The sequence below is a fragment of the Dipodomys ordii genome, unplaced genomic scaffold, assembly GCF_000151885.1.
Source record: "Dipodomys ordii isolate 6190 unplaced genomic scaffold, Dord_2.0 Scaffold18, whole genome shotgun sequence".
NCBI lineage: Eukaryota > Metazoa > Chordata > Mammalia > Rodentia > Heteromyidae > Dipodomys > Dipodomys ordii.
In genome coordinates, this window is record NW_012267234.1 from 662544 (window position 1) to 667802 (window position 5259).

The following is a 5259-nucleotide window of genomic DNA, read 5'->3' on the forward strand; positions in this document are numbered from 1 at the left end:
CACCGCGGGGCTCACCCGCTCCCAGCGCTCCGCTCTGCCCAAGCCTCCTCCGGACCCAGAGCCCCTCGCGAGACATACGACCGGAGTCGGCCTCTCCCGCCTCGCTCCACTTCCCCGTCCCAGCTGCCCCTCGTTTCCCCCCGGAGCTCTGAAAAACGCTCCCAATGGCCCCAGCTCAAACCCCCCCGCCCCGACCCTTCCCTCACCCGCACTCGCGTTCCGTGGCTGACACCACCAGCAAACCCCCAGCCCCGCTGACCTCAGGCGGTTCCGGCTGCGCTGGACACAGGGAAACTCCTGGGTCCTTCGGACTCTGGTTCTCCACAATCCCCCTCTTCGGTTAACTCCGCTTGTTTCTCTACAAAATGGCGCCGGAGGTCGCGCGCTCACGTCGCGGCCTTTCCCCTCCCCGTTCCCATTTCATCATTCGCTGTCTGGCCGAGGAGGGTTGGCCCTAGCACCAGCCAATGGTCACACTCCACCCTCGACGCCTGTCCAATCACCGGCAGGCGCCCGCGGATTTTAACCAATCACACATCAGCGTCCGCAGAAGTCGAGGAAGAAACCAGGCTCCCGCTAGCAACTACCAATCCGAGCTCCAAGTTGGCGGGCTTTGCCCAATGGCTTCTCGCCGGCCCCGCGGGACCTGAGTCGGACCCCGGCGCGCTTGCGCAAAAGGCGAGGGCCAATGGGGAATCGCCGTTAACTTCGATTTGGGGCTTCGAGGACTTCGAAGCCTTCGACCAATGGGGGCTGGTGACTGCTTCTGGGAAACAATAAAGCCGGGACGGGAATCTGTAATGTCTTGTCGGCCTGTACGGGAACTGCTTTGAATTAGGATGAGGCAGGTTCCCTCCACTTTCTTCCGTCTTCCGGTTTATTGCGGGGATCCCCAGTGGAAACACTCCTCCTCTCGCGCTCTCTTAGCCGGAAAAAAAAACCCAGCGCCGAACTACTGTTGGGAAATCTTTGCATCTTGGGATATGTAGTCTTACATCCTGCCCATTCCAGTCGCAAAAGTAATGCGTACCGTTGCCTGCGTCCTCGAGGAGCAATGCATGATGGGGAATGTAGTCTCCAGGACGCACACCTCGTTCTAGCTCGCTTTTTTCGAATCAAACGAACTTCCTATTCCACTTCTGTTTTGCAGAATGAAAAAACCCCAGTGCGCAGGATAAAAGACGTATCATGTTTTCTATAGTAGAGTAGTTTGTAGGATTTTATGGTCACACCTTTTCCCAAAACAGATTTTACTTTAAAAAGAAAATCGATTTTACTGAATAGATTTTACTTTAAAAAGAAAACAAAAAATCGATCCTCTCCTTACGACTATCCTCAGGCCAGGCTCATTAGCTTGTCTCCTGGCTGTCTACCTTTGTTCCTAAAAATACTTTTTTAAAGAAATTGTTTAAGGGGCTGGGAAGGTGGCTCAGTGGTAGAGTGCTTGCCTTGCATGCATGAGGCCCTGGGTTTGATTCCTCAGTACCACATAAGCAGAAAAGGCCAGAAGTGGTGCTGTGGCTCAAGTGGTAGAGCGCTAGCCTTGAGCTGAAGAGCTGAGGGACAGTGCCCAGGCCCAGAGTTCAAGCTCAGGACTGGCAAAAAAAAAAATTGTTTAAGGGTTAGGTATGTGGCTTCGTGGTAGAGTGCTTGCTTGCTTAGCATGCATGAAGCTGGGTTCAATTCCTCAGTACCACATACACAGAAAAAGCCAGAAGTGGCGCTGTGACTAGTGGTAGAGTGCCAGCCTTGAGCAAAGGCAGCTCAGGCTCAGTGCTCAGGCCCTGAGTTCAAGCCCCAAGCTGGAAGAAAAGGAAAAGAAGAAAGAATGAAAGAGAAGGAAGGGGAAAGGAAGGAAGGAGCGAAAGAGTGATCGAGCTAGGTACTCACTTGCAGTCTCAATTGTGTGAGAAAGTGAGGCAGGAAGAACACTTGAGCCCAGTATTTGGATACCAGCCTTGGCTACATAGCTACACCCTATCTGAAAAAAAAATAAATTGTGCTTTAAAAGCATATATATTGGGGCTGGGAAGGTGGCACAGTGGTAGAATGCTTGCCTTGCATGCATGAGGCCCTGGGTTCGATTCTTCAGCACCACATAAGCAGAAAAAGCCGGAAGTGGCGCTGTGGCTCAAGTGGTAGAGGGCTAGCCTTGAGCTGAAGAGCTGAGGGACAGTGCCCAGGCCCAGAGTTCAGGCCCACAACCGACAAAAAAAATAAAATAAAAGCATATATATTTTACTATTGTAACCATTTTAGAGCATATTACACAGTAATGTTAGTTATAGACACATTCTTTTTTTTTTTGGGGGGGGGGATCATGGGCCTGAACTCTGGGCCTGGGCACTGTCCCTCAGCATTTCAGCTCAAGACTAGCGCTCTACCACTTGAGCCACAGCGCCACTTTCGGCTTTTTTTTTCTGCTTATGTGGTGCTGAGGAATCGAACCCAGGGCCTCATGCATGCAAGGCAAGCGCTCTACCACTGAGCCCCCTTCCCAGCCCTAGACACTTCCTGTACGAAAGATCTCTAGAATTTTTTTCATCTTGCAAAACTGAAATTGTATCTATTAACAACTGCAACTTCTCCCTGCTCAAACCCCTGGCAACCACCTTTTTAAAAATTTTTATTTATTTTTTTGCCAGTCCTGGGGCTTGAACTCAGAGCCAGTGCCTAGGCACTCTTTTGCTCAAAGCTAGTACTCTACCACTTGAGCCACAGCACCACTACCAGCTTTTTCTGTTTATGTGGTACTGAGGACTCAAACCCAGGACTTCATGCATGCTAGGCAAGCACTCTACCAGCAGGGCACATCCCCAGTATGAACCATTCTTTTTGTTTTGTGTTTTTGATCCTGGGACTGTTCCTGAGCCTTTCTGCTCAAGGCTAGCACTCTATACCACTTGAGCCACAGAGCCACATCCAGCTTTTTGAGTAGTTTATTGGAGATAAAAGTCTCACATGGTTGAGAAATGTGGCTTAGTGGTAGAGTGTTTGCCAAGCATGCATGAAGCCCTGGGTTCAATTCCTAAGTACCATATAAACAGAAAAAGCCGAAAGTGGTACTGTGGCTCAAGTGGTAGAGTTCTAGCCTTGAGCAAAAGAAGCTCAGGGATAGTGCCCAGACCCGGAGTGAAAGCCCTGGAACTGGTGGGGGGGGAGGGGGGAGCAGGAAGTTGCTCTGTGACCACAAATGGTAAAGTGCTAGTCTTGAGCAAAAGAAGCTCAAGGGCAGTGTCCAAGTCTTGAGTTCAAACCCCAGGACTGGCAAAGAGAGAGGGAGGAGGGAAGGGAAAGAAATTGTTCTCATGGGCTGAGATCTGAGGATTGCAGTTTGAAGCCAGCTCTGGTAGAAAAATCTGTTAAGAGTCTTATCTCCAATTAACTACCATAAAGTCAAAAATGGAGTTGTGGCTCCAGTTCAGAGACAGCACCCAAGCTCTGAGTTCAAGTCCCAGGACAGTCAAAAAAAAAAAAAAAAAAATCTCATGGACTTTCCTGCCTGGATTGGCTTCAATGGGCAGATCTCAGCCTGCTGAGTAGCTGGGATTACAGATGTGAACTACCAGCACCTGGCTAATTCTTTTTCTTTTTTAAGGGTTTGAGAGTACTTTAACTTAACTCGTATAGATGGGCATAATAATGTTCACCTATAACTGCATTCTTCAGGAAGTTGAGACAAGTTGATCAGGAGTTCTGGGGAACTGGGGATATAGTTCAGTGGTAGAGACTCGCCTAATTATGTGCAAGGAACTTGGGTTCAGTAACCAGAAACACTCATATGCACACAGTGACAGAGATACCTGTGTCTGATCAAAGAAAAGCACCTCAAATAAGAAGTATACAGTATTTGTATTTTTCTGACTGGCTTATTTTCACTTAGTGTAATTCCTTTATTTATTTATTTTTTTGCTGGTTCTGGGGCTTGAACTCACAGCCTGGTCACTGTCCCTGAACTTCTTTTGTGCGCTACTACCTGAGCCACAGAATCATTTCCAGCTTTTTTCTGGTTAATTAGAGATTAGACTTTCATGGACTTCCCTGCCCAGGATGGTTTTGAACCATGATCCTAAGAGCTGATCCTCCAATTAGTAGATAGGATTACAGGTGTGAGCCACCAGTGCCCTGCTTAAAACACTTTTTGATGCCTACCTTTGCTTGAGATCCAAGTCTTTCAACAAGCATTCAGTATGTGCATTGTGTTCTCAACTAGCTATGTGAAAGCCAGGCACCCCACAAACAGTAAGGATGACAGCTTCGATCTTGTTGATAGCAGTATTCCAGCATCTAACAGTGCCTGACACAGGAGAGGCATATAAGCAAATAACTGTTGAAAAGGGCTCCTTTGGCAGTATATGCACTGAAATTAGAATGATACAGAGATGACACAATGGCCCTATGGCTTATCAGAGGGATCCTTTCTCCCTGGGTTGCTAGGGCAATAGGTAAATATTGTTAGAGCGCTGAGCACTATTAAAAACTGTTACATCGCTGGGCATGGGTGGCTCACGCCTGTAATCCTAGCTACTCTGGAAGCTGAGATCTGAGGATCATGGTTCAAAGCCATTCCAGGCAGGAAAGTCTGAGACAATCTCCAATTAACCACCAGAAAACCAGAAGTGGTGCTAAGGCTCAAGTGGTAGAACAGTAGCCTTGAGTTGAAAACCTCAGGGACAGTGCCCAGGCCCAGAGTTCAAGCCCCATGAACCACAACAACAACAACAACAACAACAAAAGCACCACCAAAAAACTGTTAAATCCTTGCTAATAATAAGCCTCTACTGTAAGCAATACTTTTAATGTTTATTTTCCTGTAAATAAGACTTTGGGTCACTGACAGTTGTTTGACCTTTCCCTGATGCCCTGGCTCTTTAAGCAAAGGATTACCTGATGCCAGCACAAGCTGCTTTGAAATTGCACATCTTGAAGAAGCTACAACCAACCACAACAGCAACTCTGGCTCCTGAAGGCACTGTCTCAGCAAACAACTTGTGCTAGACTTTTTGACATCAAAAGCCTTGGCACATTCTAAATGACTCTGTGGCCTTTTCCACCCAGACCACAAGGGGAGCCATTCCCTTGGTGGCCCACTAGAAGACTGGTAAGACTGGTATGACACAGTCCTTCGTTTGCAGGAGAGGACTGCCATGAACACTCTTCACACTCCCTTTCTGGCTATATAGGTTAGGGATTTCAACCCACTTTATGAGTCAGCCAGGAGACCGCCTTCCTGTGCTACACCCTGGTGTTGCAACATTA

The 5259-nt window shown here is 48.1% G+C and overlaps 1 protein-coding gene across 1 annotated transcript in view; it reads right to left on the bottom strand.

Annotated features, from left to right (window-relative positions):
* The window catches only part of Cnot1 (CCR4-NOT transcription complex, subunit 1), a 104207-nt gene extending 103863 nt beyond the window's left edge, over positions 1–344 (bottom strand). The window contains exon 1 of the mRNA XM_013012645.1: positions 260–344. The gene's annotated coding sequence lies outside the window, so the exon portion shown is untranslated. The remainder of the gene's footprint in view (positions 1–259) is intronic.
* Between the last annotated feature and the right edge of the window lie 4915 nt (positions 345–5259).